General features: G+C 42.6%; 1 long non-coding RNA gene across 3 annotated transcripts in view; it reads left to right on the forward strand.

Annotated features, from left to right (window-relative positions):
* Positions 1-23,500, forward strand: part of LOC138928320 (uncharacterized) — a 151,213-nt gene extending 127,713 nt beyond the window's left edge. For 2 of the 3 annotated variants that reach the window (XR_011444831.1, XR_011444835.1), the window contains exon 4: positions 23,225-23,500. This is a non-coding gene — a long non-coding RNA (uncharacterized lncRNA). The remainder of the gene's footprint in view (positions 1-23,224) is intronic. The other variant, XR_011444833.1, reaches the window with a different exon arrangement.
* The last annotated feature ends 1,147 nt before the right edge of the window (positions 23,501-24,647 follow it).

The raw sequence follows: 24,647 nt of genomic DNA on the forward strand, positions 1-24,647 counted from the left end.
TGGCAATTAGCGTCAAGTCTCCGCCAAGACAGTGGGCGGGTCAAGGCTGAATTAATGAATTAACATGGCCAAATGAGTTTGGGCAGTACTGCGAGTGGAATTTACACTGGCCTAAGTACAGCAAGGAACCTAGCCTGCTTGCTTTATGGGCAAAGTTCAGCGTGGGCAAAGTTTTGCAATAAAAATTCAGCAGAGCCACGTGTTCGGCATGGAGAGCTCAGACAATTAGTTGCAGAGAAAGGGTAGATTGTGGGGCCCCTCCCTCCCATTGCTCCATTTCAAATGCATCCGCGCAATTTGGGGAATCAAAGGCCGTTAAATTGTACGATGGCGCATAACAAATTGGTTTTTTAGCCGGCAACATGCGCCCAGGCACTCCACACAGTCCTCCTGGCAGGCACAGAGTTGCGTTGTGAAAACTGTCAAGCCAGCCGCGACAAGCGCCGCCTTTGTTGTTTGGTGGCTGCTGGAGTCTTCTTCGGTGGCCTCGCCTCGCTGTTCGTGTCGTGTCTGGTTGATATATTGTTATCATTTTGGCAATGCAAATTATTTCATTACATTGTTTTAGTACCCTTTTATTATGTTACACATTCCTACCGTCATCAACCGCTACTTGGTAGGTGGCAGTAAGGTAGTAACGCCACCCTCGGTCGTATTCTGCTTTTCCAGATGGAAAACCTTTCACAAGTTAAGAAACCGCTTAAGCGAAATCTATTTTTTGTCGGGCCTCTTAAATTCAATAAATCTTTTGAACCTTCCTTTGAAGTTCTCATTTTGCAAGCTGTGCCAAAACACAAAATAAAAACCAGGAAAATTTATATACCCACAGATGGAAGGTGCTCAACGATTCGCTTGTGAATTCGTATTTATCTCATTTGCATTTAAAATGAAACGAAAATCAGACCAGCATAAAATTATGTACGCCGTTCTGGGCCGATATATTTGGACATCATTAAAAATGCCACATTTGAGTGGAGACAACTTGATCGGGGCGCCAAAGACGGCTAAGATGAAGACAAGACCGATGTGGCTGGCAAAGTCGTTTCGCCTTTTTGCTTGATATGCATAAATGTCAAAGTGATTACAATGCAGGGCCCGCAATGTGTTTATCGTTTTGTCCTCCGCCAGCCCCCGTTTCCCAAAAAGGAGCGGAAAAAGGACAGCTCGGAATAGCCCGAATAGATATTCAGTCATTCATTCGCTCACTCACTGCTTACACGCTCATCGAGCACGAGGACGTCGAGGAACACTGGGCCGCAGACCGCATTCCTCATCCCAGCTCAAGTCCTTGAGCACCCGCAGGGATGGAGGCGGGCTGTGATACATCTTGATGTACGCAGGTGCGCTTATTGACGCTCGACTGCATTTTGTTTGAGGACAAGCCGAAAATCTCAGGCAGACAGATCAAAGCGAGAGGACCTCGTCCGCCCTCCGCCCTCCGCCCTCTGCCTTTTTCCTGGTGACGACAGGCTGTCTTCATCGCTTTGCATAGAGCGAGGGAAAAGGCTGCGTTTTCATATTTTTGTGGCCCTTGAAGAAACCATCCCGGCCCATTCTGAGTCCGGCTACAATTGCGCCACAAGTATCCATTCGTGCTGTTCGTTTGCAGTTTTCACGGTGAATTAAGGCGATAGCTGTGAGTGATTCGGTGACTAACACCACCTTGAGTTTGGAAGGCAACGAAGGATGCACTGAGACTCCACTCAATCCGCTCAATGACAGCGAACGGAAAGCAAGCTGAACAACGGACTCGCTTGGAAGCTCTATTTCCATCAGAGCACCCTACATGGTCTGCAAAACACTTTGAACTTTTTAAATTTTTAATGAATCAAAAATGTTTTCACACTTTTTCGCATTCCCCCGTCCACCTGTGCATGTGTGCTGCCTGCTGCTGGGCTCGAAAAATGCTGCCGTGGCTGGGAGTTCATTTCCATTTTCACCGGGGTGGCGGCCAAAAAACTGTGGCAGACTCTCATCGAATGGGTTAGCCCCAACCCCACCCGCCTTTGCTGAAATGTAATTGAACTTAATTCGATTTGGAGCGAGACAAGTTTTTTGACAGCTGCTCAAGTTCCCAAAGCTCCCAGGGGAGAATGCATCTCCTTTGTCTCTCATTAAAGGCCCACGAACGGGCTTTAATCGAATGGCAGTGGGCTAAGGGACGCGCACCTTGTTTCATTCTCAGATTTAGCATTTCTTTTAGCAATTATATTCCCAATTCTGCCCCAATCCAATCACCCAGTTCAGCTTATTTTATTTGAGTCCTTAGTGCCCAGGCTGCTGGGCTACACCTTCTTTGAAGTGGAGTCCTGGTCAAGAGTTCGAGCCAGCCCAGCAGTGCACAGTGGCCCAATTCTGAGGTGAAAGCCACATAACTGTGAAACTAAGGTAGAGCATATCAACAAGAGTTGAAAGAATTCGGATTTCATTAAATATATCGTATCTTTGAGTAGATTGAAGTATGTATGTAAAGTAGAAAATATATTAGTTAATTTGAGTAGATAAAACCACGAAAAGCGTAGAAAATATCTGCGAAGTTTTATTCAGATAAATCGAAATCTGAAAGACTAGTTTACATAGTAATAGACGAACAAATAGGCAGACTGATATGGCTAGATTGACTCGGATGTTGGTGCTGATCAAGAATACCTAACAAGATAAACGAAAGGGTCTTAAAAAATTTTTTTTTGTTTTCCATTGGGACATTTTAACTAAACTTAAAGGAACGGAAGGAAGAACATATTTTTACTGCCCGATTTTGGAAAACGTCACAGTGTGCGGTGGAGGTCAATTTTTTCGCATATGTTGCCTTGAAGCACTAACCATACAACATATAGACTGGTCATTTCATACAACGAAAATGGACACAAAAATTTCTTAGCGTACGGTCCCATGTTAATTGTTTGCTGTTAGCGACAGACCGTCTGTTAGATTTTAGCTGTTAGCGACCCGTCCCATGTTAGCTGTCAGCTGTTAGCGTCAGGCCTTTACATGTATGCGTGTTCATGCATTCACGTACACGGGTGCATGTGTGCGACCATTTCGTTTCGGGCCAGCAAGAATATTTGGTCTTTTGCTACTTTTCGCGCTAGGTACCCTAACAATATGGGCATATTCGCTATTGGGTTAATGATACAAATAAGAATGTTATATGTTATAATACATTCCTTAATGTTTCAGCATACATTTCATATTTGTTTACACTTCAAATCAGTGGCAGCAGTGAAATGTGTTGCATATATGTACATACATATGTATTCGAATGAATAACAATCCATCTACTGAGATAGGAACAGGGCATATTGCAGTCGGTGTCACTTAAAACAGAGTCGGGCACGAGATCTAACGGTTTGGGTAGCAGCTCGGCCAAAAAAAAAAAAAAAACAACAACCCCCAGCGTCTCGACGCGTTGCAGCACACAGAATGTGCAAGCGATCGCGAGCACCGACTGCAATATGCCCTGTTCCTATCTCAGTAGATGGATTGTTATTCATTCGAATACATATGTATGTACATATATGCAACACATTTCACTGCTGCCACTGATTTGAAGTGTAAACAAATATGAAATGTATGCTGAAACATTAAGGAATGTATTATAACATATAACATTCTTATTTTTATCATTAACCCAATAGCGAATATGCCCATATTGTTAGGGTACCTATCGCGAAAAGTAGCAAAAGACCAAATATTCTTGCTGGGCCGAAATGAAACGATCGCACACATGCACCCGTGTACGTGAATGCATGAACACGCATACATGTAAAGGCCTGACGCTAACAGCTGACAGCTAACATGGGACGGGTCGCTAACAGCTAAAATCTAACAGACGGTCTGTCGCTAACAGCAAACAATTAACATGGGACCGTACGCTAAGAAATTTTTGTGTCCATTTTCGTTGTATGAAATGACCAGTCTATATGTTGTATGGTTAGTGCTTGAAGTGAGCACTCAAGTACAGCAGCTCGAGCTCGGCACAACAGCTGCAACAACTTCGCGCAACAATGCCAAGTACAACAATTTTACATTTGGCCAGAAAGGGCAGGCACTTGGAAAATAAAAATGAGAATAACATCATCTAAACTGCACCCCGAGGCAACTTGGCTGGCTGCGTCCTAACAAGTTCGGTTTTCTGCCAGTCAGCCCAACAATTGGCTCGCTGGAGTAGGAGCGAACTCGTGGTACTTGGATTGCTATAAATTGAAGAATATGAAGAATATGATTTTACTTAACAATTACAATTGATTGGATCTCACGGCAGCAGGTAGGATAAAGTTACCTTCCTTTTTAATTGGTAATAAAAGATTGCATCAGATCCTTATTCACCATTGAGTACCGAAGCTCCCGTCGTGTGGGGTTGGTATCAATCGATGGCGGCTTTAGGTGGAAGACACAATAAACATAAATCTGGAGAGCTGCACTTAGGTTGAGTTTATTTAAATACCCACAGACTTTTTCGTCTGCTCCTGTCGGCATTTAAACCCGCTCCTTGTGCAGGAGCCATCCGTGGTAACTGCACCCGAAAACGTCCCCGACAGCGAGCAATATTTTTGCATTTAGCAATATTTTCGAGAGCGTTGTTAATTTCATGCCCGAATGGTCCGTGTGAGTGAGTTAGAGTAGCTTTTCCAACTACTCCTGGATGAATGCTGGCTGGTGGAGGGGGCTCGGGGGTACCAAGTAACTGAAAACGAGACAACGAAATGAAAATTGCGCATAACTTTGCATTACTAATCTTTAATTCTCTGGCAACTTTTTTAATAATTTCCTCACCTCAGCCAGAAAGAAGGCCTTGCCCAGTGCAGATAAAGAGCTTCGACTAAATTAAAAACTTTTCGCTTCAGTCGGGCGATTTATTCTTTTACTTTAGTTGTTTTTCGCCGCGCTAATTGCAATAAATTTGCGTTAATAAGCTACAAATGAAACCGAAACCGAAATCATGGAAAATTGCCAGTAGCAAAAATCCCAAATGCAGGGTACACCTAAACAAGGGCTTTCTAAAGTGGCTTAAAACACAATTTTGGTCATAATTAAAAATATATTAAAAGCAACTCTGGAATTGGAAAGCGCCACAAATAATTCTGGAAAGTTGTTCTCCATTAAATGGGTACGTATGATGACAATGCTAATGAACTCTTAACTGGGAAACGGACAAAATAAAAGTTTGCATGCTATGAATAAGCTGAGTTATGCCGACGTTCGCCCCGAAATCCTTCACCCCTGATTAGTTGGACTAAAATGGACAGCTTCAAGGGCCAAGGGAGAGTCCAATTACAGCTTGGCAGCTATTAGCACAGAGGACACTAACGGCAATTGGTTGACTTTTGCGCCGAGGCTTTCAGAGTGATTAAAATCGCACAATGGACGTCCACAAGATGACCAGCGAAGACAGGGGGCTGAGGACCATGGACCACGGACCTCGGGAAAGGGACTACGGGACTGCGAACGGTGAACGCCTTCCGGCAAAAGTAAAACCACACAATGCCTCACATTTGCATTCCACTTTGAACTGGCCAACGGGGGAGCGCACGTCGGCAACAGGGGGTGGAAGTGTTAACCCGTTGACTCGACAATTTTGCAAAATTAACCCCAAACTCGACAACGGCCCCAGGTCACGTTGCAACGACCACGTAAGTCACTTGGGTCCTTGGCGCCCTCTCCTCGGCCCCAGCTGCGGCGTTGGCATAAATTTAAAGAGCGGACAATGGAGCGACGCTGTCCGGGGGCAGCCACTGCGGCCGTAGCCTCGTCAGCTAACTAATGATGCCCTAAATTGAATCTAATCATCATTAACAATTACACAACGTAGCTGACTCGAGTGATTAGGCCCGGAACGAGAAGGGGCCAGCAGGCGACCGAGTCTCACTCGACCATTAAGTCTAATCATATGCAAATAATTAAGCACGGGTGACATGGGAGCGGGGCGCCAGGAGGCGCTGCCAGTACATTTCAGGATTGCATGTCCAGTTCAGCCGTTGAAGCATTTCCCCTAGGTCCCCGGCGTGCACTTCTCGACCATACTTTCTCCGCCCCTGCCCACAGCCTAACCATTGGCTTTCGTATCTGCAAGTGCGTGCTGGGCGAGATAGGGAAAAGGACTGTCTGCGGCCTGTCCGCCGCCCCGCGCTCCTTTGTCCTGGACACTCCCCTCGGACGGTGGAGTGCCTGCTGATAATGCACACACTCGGTTCATAGGTGGCTAATAAATTTGAATATTAATTGTCAGTGTCTGCTGCTGCGGGTGCCACTGAGGCCCCATCCTTCTGAGATTAAAACCCGCTGCTGCAGTTGGGGCATCCGGGTCCAAGGATCCCATCGAATTGGTAATTACAAACGGAAATGGTCAGGTGAACTAATTGGATATTTTCCCAGCACATCAGAAATGATTGCCAGCGAGTGGGCACAGATTTCCTTTTTTTTTCAAGCTCAGCCACATTCGATTAAGCATTAAATTCGACTTAAGTGCGATGAAATCAGGTTTAGAAATAAATATAATATAGTATATAAATATATAAACTCATTAATAAACAGTTAATTGCCGAACGCTAACAAAAAACCTCCGCAAAGAACAATTCCCGCTCACTTATTTAAGATTTACATGGGCTCAAGTTAATAATTTAAATTTTGATGCCACCCCAAGGACCGACGACCGAAAAAACAACATTGACGATAAAAGTGCAAAAATTGCAGGCAACTCGAAAAGCAGGACATGGCGGAATATCGCATGGTGGTGTCCGTAAAAAATGGGCTCAGCATACATATCAAACCACTTCTCCTCCTGTTTCCCACCCACCGAGCTGCGCCTCTTCGACGATTAATTGTGCACTCCAATGTGCCAAGCTGTTGTTGAAGCACGGGCCAAATTTCTACACCGGAAACAAAGCGTTGAGAAGGTACCCGTGGCGAAATTGGCTCCAGAAAAAGAACAAATATAATCATAATATAAACATTGTTTTTTAAATTTTTTTTTAATTATCACACAATGCGAATATTTATTTTAACTATTTAAAAACTTAGACAAAGGAGATAGGTATTTTAGACAAAGTTTTATTATTTTCAATATATTGAAAATGTGTTATAGGGTATGTTTGTTATTTTTTACGCAAATACTTAATTAGCATTTAATCTTTATTTTCTACCATCATCAATACGTCGCCTAGTGGGGTTTAAAGAACGAATAAAAATTCAGAATTTTAGTGTGCACTTATATTATTGTTGGACGTCCGCCCACTTACTGAAAATAAGCATCGAAACTGTTTGAAACTACTATACATAACGCAGAATTAGTTTGTCAGATTGTAAAAAATCCATTGGCTTGGGGGAAAAGTTGGTGAAAACACCAAAGAATTTTTTTAATTGTAACAAAATCCTTAGGTTCGTTCTATTCTTGTTTACAACATACAGTTTTAATAATTGAATTAGTTTGGTTTTGGAACTAAGCTGCAAATCATCTAGCCTTGAAATGCTGATAGTTTCAGAATATTATGTATATCACATAACGATCGCTAGATCTTAATGTAAAACTGTAATAAACTGTATTTGTCTTTTTTCCTGCTTTTTTTAAAGTTGTAAATAAAGGTACCAGTTGTTATATAAGTATTCCATGACATCCATTTGGTAAAGTGGGAAAACGTCTTGGCATTTCTAAATTTTGGATCGAGTTTTACACGTACAAGGATTCTGGTGGCAACTGGAGATTTCTTGAAGTTGCATCTTATCCTTACAAAAGTTGTGCTTGCCGTGGTCCAACGCAGAACGGGTATTTAGGCAACATTATTTTGTAAAGAAATAGCATTCTTAGATTAAGGTGTCAGAGGTTTTACAGATTTTTTGTGCTATTTTACTCTACAGATATGGCTTGCAAAGACTGGGAGAAATGCTGTTTTAATTATGAATTGCCTCAAATTTTGTATGTATGTACATATCTCCGGTTTGTTTTTCTTTTCATTTGACTCATTTCGTGATTTCGATTCTTAACGATACAATTGCAAACTGCCAGGGTATACAAACTTCGGCGAGCCGAAGTTAGCTTCATGTTTTATTGTAAATTAAGTGCTGAATTACGGTATGTTATTGTGATTTTAACTTATTTGTATTCCTTAAACTTTGCGACTGGAAAAATCTCAGCCTGTGCCTTTTAGATTGCGGTGAGGCCAAATTCGAGTTCAAACTTTACCTTCTGCGGTTCCCTCTACCCAGCGCTCAAATAAAAGTTCTAATTAATAGCTAAATTACGAAAACGTTCGGCGAGGAGGAACGAGGGTTCTAAAGGAAGAATGCGGAATTGAACGTCTCTGCTGCAGTAGGCAACATTGTGCATACGTCCACCACCAGTACTCTCTCTTTGCAGCTTTCCACTGATTGCAGCGTCCACTCGTGCGCCGATTGACAAGACCATTGTGAGGGTGTGGAGCGTGGACAGTCCTGCCAACCAAATATGCAGTAAGGTCCACCTTTAACGCGGCTTAATTGCATTAAATAATAAAGAAACAATTCAATTCAAAGACAAAATACATGGATAGGTTTCTAAGTATCCTGCAACTATCCAAGATAATAGGTAGGATGCAACATCATTTTATCAGGGAACTATTAGTATATTATGAGGTAACAATTTCAGGCAAACATTTACCATTTGAAATCATTAGCCTGCACCTCATTGGAAAAACCATGCAGTCCGTGGAGTGGACATAATATAAAAAGCTCCTATACTGATTGATTGATTTCCTAGCACACTCTTTTCTTGTTTTTTATTTAAAGTATATATTTTCAGCCTTGGCGTAGCATTTTTAAACTCCTGGCATTTTTTCCGTTCCCCTCTTTCATTATCTGAGCCGCGTCCTTCTAACCGACCACTAAATTGCATTCACTGCATGCTACCGTTATCGCAGCTCTCAATTTTGCTGTACCAAAAAATATCCCATAGAAAAAGTCACCGGAACGAAAAACAATCTGAAAAAACGCTTATAGAAGTTGACAGGCGTGCAGCGGACAAAGTTTACGACCAACTCAACTCGCTGGGCGCGCCACAAATTTGCAACGGGAACGATGCTCTAGCAAGGCACCCACCAAGCCACCAACCAACCCATCAGCCCAAGGGCCGCAGCCACCGCCCGGGCAACAAACATTTACAATTTATTGCACATTTGCCTACGAAATATCACCCAATTGCGGGCCAAAAGAGGGGCGCTTAGTGAAGAGAAGGACTCCGCATGCGAGCACACGGATGGGGCCGTGGGCGTGACATTACAGCATGTTCCATTGCACATTTGATGAATTTATTGCAGTTTAGAATTTTTTGCACATTCTGCAGCAGTTGCAATAGCGTCCACATAGCGCCTCACACCCCCTCCCCGCAGCGCACAAGGAGCGGCAAAAAACTTTGGCTGCGATGCGACAAAGTCACCCGAGGCGGAACCGTACCTTCTCCTCCCCACTTCCTTCACATTTTGAGCCGATGGAGCTGTCAAAATGAATGTTTAGGAGCATATTTATTGCTCGGTCCGTGATAAGCGTCCCATGAAATGAAGTTCGGGCTCCTAGCCGGTTCCATCCGGTGGCAGGCCTCTCCCTCTCCCCGGCCCACGTATCCTTCTGCGCGCAGTCATTAAATCAGGCTGCACAAATTAAGCAATTTCAAGGTGTGCTGCTCACTTTTCGCTCCTTCGCCTAATTACCCACTGATTACAGACAGCCAGCGCGGGCACTTGCTTTATAGCCCGGCTAAGTGGTATTTACGTTTTAATTTAACGCTTCTCTCGGCCAGCCCTATAGGGCTTCCACCGTCCTTTTCGGCAGCCTGGCGAGTGTCCAATGCGCTTTCGGTTTCAAGAAGTGCAGCGCACAGACAGCCGCATAAAAGCAGCCAAAAGGAGCCCGGAACCCGGCCAAGGCGAACAGGAAGCCGGATCCAAAAGACTTTAAGCCAAATCCGAAGGTCCAGGACATTAACGTCTGTAATTGCTGCGGCTGGCCCAGACTACCCCTAACGACAGGGCAGGACACCCGGCGGGTGACTTGTGACGCCTGCTTCCGGCTGCGCGGATCCCCATTCAAGTGGTTTTTTATGACAAAATGAAAGGTAATTTCAGAGCAGCTTCGCTCTGATTTTCGCCGCTGAAGGGTGTCCGAGGCAAATGACAAGTTATGCCAGCGGCAGGACCTGCCGTCAGGAAGCCCAGACGGAACCGTTGAGTAGGCCTTTGTCTCGCCAGGAGGCTGTGTCTGCCCGAATTGCCCGCGCCAATGAATCCCAATCAGAAGTGGGCAAAATGATTGTGAAAATGTTTTTCGGACAACAGGAAATTGTGGCCGCATTAGGGATAAGTGGATGGCTCAGGCCAAGAAAAGAGGAAGCGTGCTCTTACCCCCATTCGCCGATCTGATATTACTTTGTGTATCTTAAAGTAATTATTTCTTTTCTGCCTTATCCCTCATCGACGCTGCTGCAATACCCGGTGCATCCCCTCTGCGGGAGCCGCCTGATGCAATCCCTGGCTTTAATCAGCGAGCCTGCGGCCAGGCGGAGTGCTCCCATTAGGAGCGAAACAAAACAAAGGTCCCTGGGGTCGGGGGCACTCGCATCTATATCTCCAACTGTCTAACTGTTCGAGTGTGTGTGTGTGTGTGTGCTGGTCTGGGGCGGTAAATCTGTATAAGCGCGAATAATTGGTTTCCTCATTTAATGCGAATGGCTGGCGCTACTCGGCCGTAAGGGCAGAGGGCCACTGCAATCGCCATAGAAAATGCTCCACAATAAACATTTCTTTTGCCGCTTTTCGCCCCACCCCGGACTCAGCCGGCTGTCGGTTCAAACAGCAGGAGTCATAATATTGCAACAGCAATGTACGAGCTAGAGTGGGCCGGTGGAAGCTGGCAGGAGACGAGCTCTCGGACGAGGCGTCAGCTTTTACTCTACCAAGGCAGGGGTCGGAGCTTGGGGCTGAAAAGAAATGGCTGGAAAAAATTAATTGCATTTTCATTATGTTGACTGGCAGAGTCAAAGGGGAGCGAACGGCAGCGAGTGGAGCAGACAGACAAATGACATGGATATAGGCGCTTATTTTTTATCCTGAAAGGGGGAGGACTAAACTGTCGTTAGCTTCAATTTGGTATATGGCATTGAGTAAACGAAAGTGGACCATATGCAGGGGTCCACCTACGTTTCGCCTTAGCTTAGTTTTCTTGGTTAGTTTCTTCTGTACCTTACATAAGCAAAGAATGAATTAACGTAGACATTATATATGTACATATACTCAAAAAAGTCTTATCGAAAACCCCTCGAAGTGTTCAATAAAGTACGTGAAGAAGTGCGGTTACTTATCTATGTATATATAAAATTGATTTCATCAGTACAGGTTCCTATAAAAGCCGTCGCTATAACAGTGATAAGCGGCCCGGCCGTCACATGGTCCCCAAATAGGGTTATGTGCACGACAATGAGATCAGCGGAGAAGCAGCTCAATTCGACGGGTTGCGACCCCACCCTGATGGGGTAATAATGACTCAGCCGAGTGCACGAACTGATAGGAGGAAAATGAGCCACAACCTCGGGGAAAGATAAAAAGTTCTCGGTATGAAGCGAGATATGAGAGAGCTCTCGCGTTCACTCGCAGTTAGTTACCTGGAAGCCAGCTTCGTCTCAGCCACACCTGGGTGATGTTAGCGGGTGTTTGTCGAAAGTAGAATAGAAGAATCTCACAGCAGATTGAATGAAACATGTGATAAGCCTGCTATTCTACTTGCCAAAGACACACCGTTCGCGGAAATATCCTTGGGGATACCACTGTACGCAACACTATAATCCACCGAACCAAAAAGGAACCAGAAGCCACATATCCACAATTACCAGACACACGCATCAAACGCACTGCACACTCTGGAGTTCAATAACGAAATAATGACATATATTCATAGATATTGCTTTTTATACGATACGCCTTATCTGGCCAGCGGTTTTTATTTGCTTTACCTTTCAGGTGCGAGTGTGTGAGTGCTGGCAGATAACTGGATTTGGATTGGGACCTCTTATCGATACCTCGGCGAGAGCATGAGTAGTGGGAACCATCGACTGCGCTTCGAGGCAGATATGACGAACTTATGACGAATGTGTGCTGGACAAACACGTCTAATACACCCGGCAGATACGGCAAACAGGTTGAGGAGTCCTCTAGGGGCCCAAGGGACGGGTTGAGGCGACCGTCAGGAGCGGGAACCCAGCCGATAAGCGAGGTCCGAGAACCGCGCTCCGTAAGTTTCTTCATCTTGATATAGGCTGGGATCGGAAGCAAGTAAACAGAAACCCGAGAGAACAAGCGCTGCTCGGTGATAGAAATTGTGTAAAAGGTCTTCGATAAGAGCCCCGAACGAGGATGTGCAGTCGGTTGTGTACATGCTTCCACCGAGGCACCTACCAGGCATACTTCCGAGATAAGATAGTGACGGGCACCTTCGATAAATGCCAATCGCATGAGCGCCCGCCGTATTCGGGTATTGGAAATTTGATTTCATGGGATAAGCAAATATTGTAAATTTCCAATGCGCCCACGTTGCTGGCCATGATCCTAATCTCTCGCTGTGGCATGTCGCGTCGTTCCTGAGGAATCGTATCAGCTTGGGTCTTTCGATCCATCGCCATGACTTTCTTCTGGCCCGAAAGTATTAACCCACATTTCTTGTCTTATCAGCTGGCTTGGCTATTTCCGCCTCCACAAACTTATACTGTAACTATGTCGTTATATAACCCACAACTTAAGCCACATGGCCATCAAATACGAATTCCAGGTACGCAAGCGACGAATTTCTTCATTTATGATTTCGTTGCGAACCGATTTCGGGTGTACTAAAAGTATGCGGCCCTATCTTATCGCGATTCGAAGTAAAAATATTATATACCATTTTATTATTGGCTCCCCGTCAAAGTTTCACCGCCCCGATAAGCCGCAAGTAAACTTCTTTCCTAGGTGGAACCTAACCGGGTCATCGGTGTCACAAAACCCAAGGAAAAAGAGGCCAGATTTTGAGGCCTGTGTTTGGACATTTCTCAAGCATTTATTTTCTTTAATTTGATACTGTATTTAGTAGAAAGTCATCATTGTTTTGTGATATTTCATGCAGGTTGTAAGTACTTTTCTATCGGAAGTTACAGCCGCTTACGTCTTTAAGACTCTAGAGTTTAGACCCTTCCTGAATGACGAGCTTTTCGGTAACTAATTCGAGTTCGTAACTTATCATCAATATTGCAGGGCCTTTGTCCTTGTCACCAAGAATTTAATTAAGTTTTTTATGGAGAAGGAAAGCCCGCTTATTTTCGGCAATATTCGCACGTAACATTGATTAAAAACTACGTGTTCCTATTGCATAATGAGTGCTGAAAACTGCGCTGGCTACGAATGCAACATTCATAATGCAAGCTCTGGGGGAGTGGGACGGCTGCCAAAAGTGGGGCCAGGGCCGGTAAGGAAAAGTCGTCAATAAAGAAATAATAATTTCCGCTCCAGGTGAGTTGATTTTCAATTTCCGGGCAAGTGGAGAGCAGAAGAGAAATGTTTCGCCTCCCGCATCACAAATGCGATTCAGGAGGTTAAAGTGCAAAAGGTCGTGGACCGATAAAAAGTCACACATACACACAGCCCGAGCACATTTCACCTGCGGCAGCTTGCAGTGAAAAATCGTTTAATGACACCATTCACACAGTCAGCTCGGCTCTATTCGGCTCGGAGGGGTTTCGAGGGAGGCCGGAGATCCCAGGCTCCCGGGGGGCCGAGCCTTCACATCCAGGGCCCTTTGACTAGGCCGCTTGGCGCAGTCATTTCGACAGTGTCAGTCTGTCAGCCGGGCGAGAAAAAGCCTGCAGGCAGTATTTGTGTGGACGGGAAAGGGACCGGCGAAAGAGCTGGCATGGGGAGGACATTCAACGGCGGGCAGCATCATTTGTCAGGTTCATGCCACGGCAATTAGATCTGCTGCGCGACTGTTTCTATTTCTAGTGCGATTACAACGCAGATGGAAATCTGGAGAGAACGGCCTCAGAGAGAAGCCTTGCCCATTCAATCGCATTTTAAGTGCTCCTTGTAGGGCCCATCAATCATATGGCAGGCTTCCTGACCTGATCGAGCCATCAATCAGGAGGCTGGCCCACTGGGAAAGTTCCAGGAACACCTTGCCCCGGCCACTTTGAGAGCTTTCCTGCGATGGCGACACCTGTGGGTAAAGCTTAACCCTTGAGGGACTGTACTCGCGGGCGCTGTCTTGCTTATATACCTTTCCAACTTATATTATATGCGATCGGCCGAAAGTTAGTTTAATTTAGAGCCGTCCGAAGCCCCCGATAAGATATATGGGTATACAATGTGTCGCCGCGTTCTACTTTTAAACAAGTGATTTCGATTTATGATTAGGCATTTAGACATAGGCAAACAACTTATGCACCCAGGGGAAGATAACGTCGGGGCCTCGATTAGGGTGACAGGCCCAAGGGACCGAGGGGCCGACGGAAGGAGGGCCCGCACAAAGGTCGAAAGGTATAGCCACCTCCACCTCCAGAATGGGGAACAATCTTCCTGGATATCGCCCTGCAAACGTTTGCTAATTGTCCATGCATCTCGTGTGTCAATTTCGCATTTGGCCAGCCATTTTAATCAATACACAAAACCGCACGAAAGTCAACCGACGTCCACAACGAGCTAATAGGCGTGGTCACGGGGAAGTCCGGCAGGCTGCCGCCCCCGGGCTGGATGGCCGAGGTGGGAGGCAGACACTTTTGAGTGGCGCAGCACGTAGAGCTCGTTAGACATTTTCTTAAGCTAATATTTTCACAGCGAGCACGGACATCGACGGTATTGAGGACAGAAGATGGAGGCGGATATGGAAATGGAGGACAGGACAGCCATCCAGGAGGAGATTATTCAAATGAGTGGAAATTATCATGTGCTCGCATCCATTTTCGGGGCTGCCAGTTGCCGGGCTCTATGCTCCTGGTCCAGGTTCGGTGTGCAAACAACAAATTGCATTTGTCATCTGCTGCATAAATAACGAGATAATACCGTAACATAATAACTGTCAATGGGTGGCCCTTCTCTAGCAGCAATGCAATCGTGAAATGCGGTCGGACCGACCGAGCAAGTTGCCAAGAATCACAAAGCCGTGTCACCAGAGATGAGTAAATCGAGGTAACTGGTAAGTTATAGAAGTACCATAATAGGTAAAATTAAAATAAAAAGTAATATTCTTAATTGCCAAATGGTGGAAATGAATAATAAGAAGCTTTACATTTCTAAATACAATTGACAATACTAAGCTAATAATAGCTAGTATAATTTTGTATTTTAGCCTGTGTCAATTTCAGTTAAATTCTGAGAAAGGTTCGTGTCACGCTCCCAAATCTTCGGACTTACCCAGCGACCCTTTCCCCCCCTAAGGTAATCTACTCGCACGTGAGCGGCCGTCTCTCCCTGCGAGTGGGCGACAAATGCGAATTTGTATCGTCGATTTGCATATTTAATCAAAATTAACATGACCGATAAAATCAATTACACCCTCAGACACATGCGTGTGTGCTGCACTGCATGGACGAGATGCAGATACAGAGGCACACACGGACACAGGCTCCGCTGCCGCACCTCGCACACACGAGCAACAATTGCATTAGAACATTTCATACTCCGCCGCTCATCTCGCCTCATGTCGTGTTCGCTTTTCGGTTCGTTTGGCTCCGCAAATCCCTTTTGCCGGGAATATCTACGACCATGTCCCGATGGCAAACTGTGTGTAAACTGCAATGCCCCGCCTCAGCCCTGCGTCCTGCGCCCTGCATCTGCATTGCTGCATTGTCCCAGACACCTTGGCATTCTATGGGTCTCTCTCAAAAGGCTTATCCTGTCCAACATGCTTAAATTGTTTCTTCCTGTCACACTGATTTTACTCGATTTATTTCATTTCGACTTGGCTGCTGCGCTTGCTGCTAGCTGCGGACTCTGAATTTATTTCTACTCCCTGCACTTACGGGCTTTAAAATCTGAATAAATATCTGAAGGGTGCTCAACGAGAACGGAGATGGCATTTAAATTTATTTAATTGCATTTCACTTGCAAGCAGTCCGATGTATGATATGCTATTCTCGCAGCGGAGTCCTCGAAGATTGTTCGAGAGCCGTTAACACGCATAAATATTCATTGGGGGTTACGGTTACCACCGAAGTGGCAAAGACCTTTTTATTAACCCTCCACTCCTGTCCAAAATGTCCGACTGCGCATTCCGTGCATTTAATTACGGCTTTTGGACCCTTTTCCTATCCCCGGACCCCCCTCTAAACAGTTCCCTCAATTGAAATCCGAAAGGTAAAGTTGATTTTTCTTTTCAGTAATTTCTCGTCAGACAAATTAACGCCCATAGCCAGAGACCTTTGGAGCTGGTGGAGCCGAAGGCACGCAGGTGGTGGATCGGTTTGTGGGAGGCACATCGGGAGAGTTATGAGCTTTCATAAATTCGCATTGATTGTGTTCAATTAAAATTCAGTTATGCTCCGACGGCGCTTGGCACTTACAAGGGAATATTTTAATTAAATTTCCCGCGCTCAGCACAAAATTTTCGATGCCAACCGAGAGTAAATCTTGTGCGAATTGCGTTTTAAATTCCACATTTCAGTTTGGTATTTAGTACACTCTTGAATACCATTCCACAAAAATAAGCAACGTAGATTTTGTTGATTATTTAATTTAAAAATTAAGCGATCTCTGCAATTATATTGCATCAGAAGGTACTTCCACTGGAAAACAGCTACGAGCTTAGACTACCAATATTGTTCAAATATTTATTCCCAGAAAATACATTTTTAAATCTTTCAAACCATTTGATTTTCTATTTTAAAATTTAATTTTTTTTTAATTTAAAAATCTAGTAATATCGGATATATAATGTGTTTATTATACATTTACTTATTTACAATTTGTTAAATGTTTAATGCTGTGTGGGACGAGGAAAGATGTGGCAACATTTGTTAACAAAATGGATTTGCGTGCAAGAGTTAAGAACTTCAATCACAATGTCTGATATCTGATGTTACCCGGTGATGCTAATCAAAATATATACATAGCTCGAGAATATGGGATAATATATCTCCAAACATTTTTGTTATGTTCATTCATTCTCGGTTGGGACAAAATTATAATACCCTTATAACAAACCTATGTATATAGGGTATACAAGAAACTTGAACGATAATTAGAGAATAATAATTATTTAAACATTTTTTTAGATGTCTGCCTTGCCATTAGCTTCAGGAGAGGAATCTTCGCTCTTTGGTTGTAACAATTCATATTTTATCTTTTACTTTAAAAGCGTCAAACAAAGTTAAAATCTTTAACCACTGTTAATACATGCCAAGAACTACATTTTGACTCCTGTTCAACAAATTTATCAAAGTTACATTTGAGCCTAGAAATCAGGTCGGAAAGATAGTTAATTAAATAAACTTTGATTATTTCTTTACCCCATTTTCTTATCATATTTGATTGTGCTCTACAAATTTCTCATAAAGTTATATAAAACCTTTATCAAACAGTTGGGATCATAAATAAATAAATAAAACTTCAAGACAAACCTTAAATTCTAAATGTAAATAGTATTTAAATCTTTACGAATCGTTTCTATCTTTCCCCTACAAAGGTAATATATCTTGTCGATTTTAAAATATAAACTTTACATTGGATTTATTCGAAGTTATTAATTCTATATTTGCCACCGTATATTTTATTTATTTTAAGTTATTTATTTGCCACACACAAATTTAATAAAACTATGTACATAAGCAAATATTTACGTCGTTGCAACGAAAAAATCGAATTTCGGCCTTTACGAGGTTAAGAAATTGTGTTGCACACTTTTGGGCCTTCAATTTTACACCCTCAACTGCGTCCTAGGACTTTAAGTTTAACTAAGAGTTGGTTTAACTCTTGAAAAGAGCATTGATTTGCTTTGAAAGTATCAACAGATCCCCTGCGAGACACCCCATTTATATCCATCATCTATCTGTGGCAGCCCCCACAATCATCGTCAGACCCCGTCGAGCCGCATGAAGATACTTTGTCTAGCCTTCAATTGGCAAACACAATTGAGCTTTGGGAACTACACGAGCTTGAAGCCGAAAGGGAGCACAGAGACACCGCACTCGCCGCCAAAGCAAACAGCATCCCGCGGTATGGGCTCAGGTCTACGCACCGGCTGAAGCCAAAAGCCTTTTATCCACTTCAATGCTCAAGCAGCAACAATTGCACGATACACAAACAAAAACAGAGCAAAGTGCGATTTTCGAAATGGCAAAAGTATGTTTTCAAATCTGACTTTTCAAGGCCAACCCATCGCTGCACCAAGTGGGCAATGAAGTTTGCGTTTGGCAGGGTAGGGGTGGATGTGAAAGCCAAGCAAACTTTCACGCAATTTCGGGCTTCTGGTGAAAATTGTCGCCTGCGTCGTCTGGATGTCAGATGTTGATTTTTCAAATTATTTGCCTGGGCTTGCCGAAAATGATGATGCACGCCTTGATATTTCGCCTCCCTCCTTCCCAGGCCATCACAAGTCGGCGTTGATGACTTCGGGAAGACATTTGCAGGATGCTCTCCATGAGGCAAACACACATATGTATGTTTGCTTGCGTGTATATATCATATGAATTTAGAGACATAGAAATCTGAGCCCTGTTTACCCGAGCTGCAGTCGGTGTTTATTCTAAACTTTCCCTGCCTCGGCTGGTCTTGGGCCGTCCGTCTTTCGCTTGTTCCAAAGGGTAAATTTAAAGTTTTAGTTCTCAGTTCAGCCCGACGGTTTCATACAACACACAACTAATAGGTTTTCTTTAGGAATATACTTACAAAAACTCCATTGTTTGGTCTGGAAAATTTACTTAGCTTTCTGGTTTGGCTTCTGTTTGGACCAGAAGGTTGGCATCATTCTTGTAAATAGTTTATGTGTACATAATGGTTGGCCTGAAAACTTAACAATGTTTAAACTGACAAGTATGAGCTCTTTATATTTTTGTAATTTTTTGTTTACCAGAAAATTCCTTAATAAATTAATACGTAACCTAATATACATATAACCCACAGTAGGCGGCCGAAGAGGCGATGAGCACCGAAAGTTTCTATTTACGAAGAATTTAAAATCCAATAGAAATAGGAATATGTATATCAATTTGTCTAGCGTGGTCGTTCATCATCTTAATCTATGTGAACAGTTTGAGCATGAAAACTTTTTTCCGCCATTTTTATACCCTTGCAGGGTATTATAATTTCAGTCAGAAGTTTGCAACGCAGTGAAGGAGACGTTTCCGACCCTATAAAGTATATATATTCTTGATCAGCATCAACAGCCGAGTCGATATAGCCATGTCCGTCTGTCCGTCTGTCCGTCTGTCCGTCTGTCTGTCTGTTTCTACGCAAACTAGTCCCTCAGTTTTAAAGCTATCTAACTCTAACTGCTATATATGTCGGAACGGGCCGGATCGGACGACTTTATCATCTAGCTGCTATAGGAACGATCGAGAAATTTATAGGAAAAAATTTAACTTCGTTGTTTTTCAATGTATTTTCCTGTATTTTAAGATATAAGCTCTTTTTATTATTTCAGAATTTTGGTATAAATTTCATAAAAATCGGACAACTATATCATATAGTTGCCATAGAAACGATCGGTTGATGAAGAGAAAATGTAAAGCTGTAAATGTAAAACTGTAACTTTCAAACTGTAAACATAATAAGTATAGGAAAATGTAATGAAACTCTGTTTTGTGTGTGTTTTCAGAATTTAAATTAATTATAAAAATATCAAAACCAAATTATTATATGCTATGTATGTATAAATATACAACTTTTATATATATCCTTTTATCTTTTCTACTAATTTAACTAGAATGGCTCGATTCTAAATGATCCAATTGCAAACTGCAAGGGTATACAAACTTCAGCGTGCCGAAGTTAGCTTCTTGTAGATAATTTTTTCAGTAGCGATGAAATGGTGTCGATATAATATAATATAATAATTTAATTGACTGGCACCTCTTTGATACCCATATACACATCCGATCATAAGAGGCGATATACCAATCAAACGGTGTTGCTTTAAGAAATGCTTGTGAGTTCTTGAACTTTTAAAATATGGTTTAATTAAGAGTAACATTAACCAAAAATAAATTGCGCTAAGCTACCAGTACCTTGCCTTGAAACTAAAGCCATTGACAAGCCTGCTTAAACTAATTAAATTATTTGCAATTTATTATTTGGCTACTTACCGTTACTCATCGTCGTTCCTATCTCACCTCGTTAAGAGCTACTTTTGATTTAAGAATGTATCAATGGCCGAACGATTTACATATGTTTGAAAAGATTTCGTCTAGCTTAGCTCAAGCGTTACCCTGGAACTAGTGCCCCATTTTTTTGGGTGTGCTTTATTATTTTACAGCGAATTAACTCACTGGGAGGTTCTTAGTATTATATTGTGTCATAATTAGATAATAAGACAATAGCTGTCGCAATATAAATAATTATTTTCACTTGAAAAAAGTCACTAGGGTTCCTTTTGGGCATCCTTCGAACCTCATATCTCTATCGTCTGGGTTGGGTCCAATCCGCAGAAGGGTTTCCAGCACATCCGACGAAATTTCTGGCAAGTTAATTTGCATGAAGTGGAGTGGCAAACAGAAAAGGGCAGCGAGACAAATAAAGGCGCAACCGGTGAGAGAAAACCCCGACAGGGAAAGCAAATATTAATCCGCAAAAAGGAATTGTCACAAATTGTGTGTTCGGGCTTTGCCTTTGCCCAGGGGCGTAGTCCCTGTTGCTTTCGAAGGGGTCGTATAATCGAGTGCACGCGCCCCCTCTTTGGGCAGACTGCTGTCTTTGGGGTTCCGGCCCTTCTGTCCCTTTTGCTGTTGAGGCAAACAACAGCTGCAGCTGGTCCAAAAAGGACAAAAGGACTTTGCAGCTCTGCAGAGTGGGTTCGAGCTCACTGATTGTTTCAAATCGCAAGTTTGGCTTACCTTTTGGGGAATTAATTTGCCAAATAAACGCTGACAAAATTCAGGAAACTGGACAAGGGCAAAGCCGGGAGCGCCGGCCGTGAACAGAGATCCAACTAATAGGATTTTGATGATAGTGGCCCTGTTGTGCTTCCCTTTGGCCTAAGCAAGGTCCTCATCCTGGCACTGCAGTGTGGCCGCCGCAATCAATTTTTGGCCAGTTTCTCTTGGCTCTGCGGAGCCGCAACGCAGAGATGATTGTAGCTCGTGACCCATGAAATGAGTTTTGCCATGTGTGAGAGCACCGAGGGGGGTGAGTGAAAATGAAATGGGCAAAGAACTGCCAACTGAGCCGAAAAACCAAAAGCTGCGGCACATTTTGTATTCATGACTTTCTTCCCATTCCGCAGCGCAGCCCTTCAGAGCACGAGTGCCAGGGATGCGAGCAGTCATATATTCATTAAAAGATAATTTTGATAGTCCTTGTTATAGTGTGAACTAAAGTTGAAAGGTTTGTAAATAAAGGTTGACCTAGTCATTTGAATTATTGCCTACTATTAAATACTACCATAGTTGTACTAAAATTCTAAAGCAAGTATAATTTTTTTAGTTGTGAAGGTATCGATATCGGTATAGCCTACTACAATACGTACATAGTTCGATACTCATAGATATACTACTCAAGATCATTTACAATTGACATTAGCATGATTTGTCCATATGTGTTTCAACATTTTGCAACAATCGACCTTCTCACACCGGAGCTTTTTACCCCGGAATCTAGACTTGAGAATTTTAAAATAATTACCTTAAGTTCAACTAAAAACCACCCAAAATAAAAAGTTCTATTAGTTACATATCATAGCAACACCCATTTAGTACTGGAAAAAGCAATTCCAGCTTGGAACAATTATATTGGAAACTGTTTGGACTGTTGTCCTGCAGCCCTGAAAATATGTGCTCGTCCCATCCCTTTCCATTCTTTTCCGCTTGCTCTTTTATGTGCCTGAGATTGCGGTGGCATTATAATTAATTTCGGTACCCCAAATATGTAAATTTTTGATTACGAGAGCAGTAAACAGAAATGGAAAATAATATGCATAAATATTTTGCATACGCACTGTTGCCGAATGCAGGTTTCCAAAAAAAAACTGTTTCTGCTTCCCTAAGCGGCTTAAATTGACAGGTTTCCGCCAAGTGAGGTACAGGGGAGGAGAGGTCAGGAGATTGACTGCTCTCATCCAGGGCATGTGTGACCATGTTCCGGTCGGCGTCCGGCGTCCGAGTTCATCAACTGAATTGCAACTTTGACTAGTCGTGGCCGGCAAAACTTTCGTCTGTTCTCTTTCGTTAGGGGTTTTTCCGCGACTTTTAGACTTAAACTTTCTATGAAATTTCATAATAGTTTTTGTGAGCGCTGTCCCGTCAACTTTGCATAAATTAGCTGCAACCGGAAAGCAAAAAAAAAACTAAAATAAATCACACTAACGAGAGTGAACTTTTTTCTGGCATAGCGGAATGCTGTTTGATGGTTTATCTTACTTCCCCCAACGGATTAACTGATTAATTAATTTTTTTGTTATATGTATTTTTTTTATTTTCTAAAAGGGGCAATATTTACTACGGTGTCTATAGATCCATATCCCTAAGAAAATTCTATGGTATCGTGTTCTATACAAAGGTGATAATGGGTCTAAAAAACTCCGAGCAGTCCGCATTGAACATTTCTCCACATTATCGACTATGATGTTTTTTTCGTACAAGCCAGAACTCAGATTTACAAATGGAGCCAAGTGAACAGTGAACCGGCCAGATCTGGTACCCAGAGGACACTGGAGGTTTTTTTTCTTGGATCAGAAAATGGGCAACGATTGGGGAACACTACGTTCTTCAATGGCCATCCCAAACATTTCCAACGATATCCGATCCGTTTTCATGTTCCACATTAGTCGAAACAATGCTGTTCCAACTGTGACAGCCTTTTTTCAACAAAGGCAGCCGTATGCCGTGTATTTCCCGGAGCCAAAACCCCTCGCCCAGCTTGTTGCCTTGTACGATCCGATGAAGTCTTATATTTTGTTCGCTGGGGCCGTGAGCCAGACTATCGGGGCAGGATATAGTTAACTGTGCTCTATTGGGGGCAATCAAATGAAGCCCGACGAAAGATATATATTACCATTTATTACCATTTTCATCCTTTAACTTTATTTGCCCCAGGTCGCGACTACAACTGGATTCTACTCACCTAACCGCTACCGCCCACAACAGAACGGCCACGAATCTCTGGAGGTCAGTCGACATTTGCATACCACTCAGGTGCCATTCCCGTTCGCTTTCTTGCTGAAGTCTCCTGCTTGCAGCGGATCGTGTTGTGCGCATTCTGCTTCTCCGCCTCCCTGTCGTAGAATTCGTCTTAATGTGAAGCCGTGGCAAGTTGTTATAGCTCGAACTGATTTTACTGCTTTGAACGTCTACCGATTTTGGTTTCTTATCGCCGCCGTTATGGCAAATGTTCAATGAATTTTTAGAAAAAAAAATTATAATTTGGCTGTTTTTCAACATTTTTACATAATTTTTGAGATGTAGCCATTTAATAATATTTCAGAATTTCGTTTTGAATTTTATGAAAATCAGACGACTATATCTTATACCTGCCATAGAAACAATCGATAGATGTAAAGAAAATGTAAAGCTGGAATGTAAAACTGTAACTGTAACTGTAACTAAACATAATAAGTATAGGTAAAATGTAATGAATTTATTTATAATATAAATATCAAAACCAAATTGGTATATGCTATTTATAAATATACAAATATTATATATTTCCTTTTATTTTTATACCCTTGCAGGGTATTATAATTTCAGTCAGAAGTTTGCAACGCAGTGAAGGAGACGTTTCCGACCCTATAAAGTATATATATTCTTGATCAGCATCAACAGCCGAGTCGATCTAGCCATGTCCGTCTTTCCGTCTGTCCGTCCGTCTGTCCGTCCGTCTGTCCGTTTCTACGCAAACTAGTCCCTCAGTTTTAAAGCTCTCTGAATGAAACTTTGCATATAGTCTTCTATATACTCTCACTGCTATATATGTCGGAACGGGCCGGATTGGACGACTATATCATATAGCTCCCATACAAATGATCGCTAAATTTTTAGAAAAAAAATTTTAACTTTGCTGTTTATCAACATTTTTGCACTATTTTTCAGATATGGCCATTTTATATTATTTCAGAATTTCGGTAAAAATTTCATGAAAATCGGACGACTATATCTTATAGCTGCCATAGGAACGATAGGGAAATTAATAGAAAAAAAAATTATAACTTCGTTGTTTTTCAACCTATTTTTATCTACTCTGAGATATAAGCTTATTTTATTAGTTCCGAATTTTGGTATAAATTTTATGAAAATCGGACAACTGTAACTGTCAAACTCTAAACATAATAAGTATAGGTAAAATGTAATGAAATAATATCTGCAAGGGTATACAAACTTCGGCGTGCCGAAGTTAGCTTCCTTTCTTGTTTCCTATTCATTTAAGCAGAATGGCTCGATTCTTAATGATCAAATTGCAAACTGCAAGGGTATACAAACTTCGGCGAGCCGAATTCTTGTTTTTCTTGTTTTTTTTGTAATA

Source organism: Drosophila kikkawai, chromosome 3L (genome assembly GCF_030179895.1).
Source record: "Drosophila kikkawai strain 14028-0561.14 chromosome 3L, DkikHiC1v2, whole genome shotgun sequence".
Lineage (NCBI taxonomy): Eukaryota > Metazoa > Arthropoda > Insecta > Diptera > Drosophilidae > Drosophila > Drosophila kikkawai.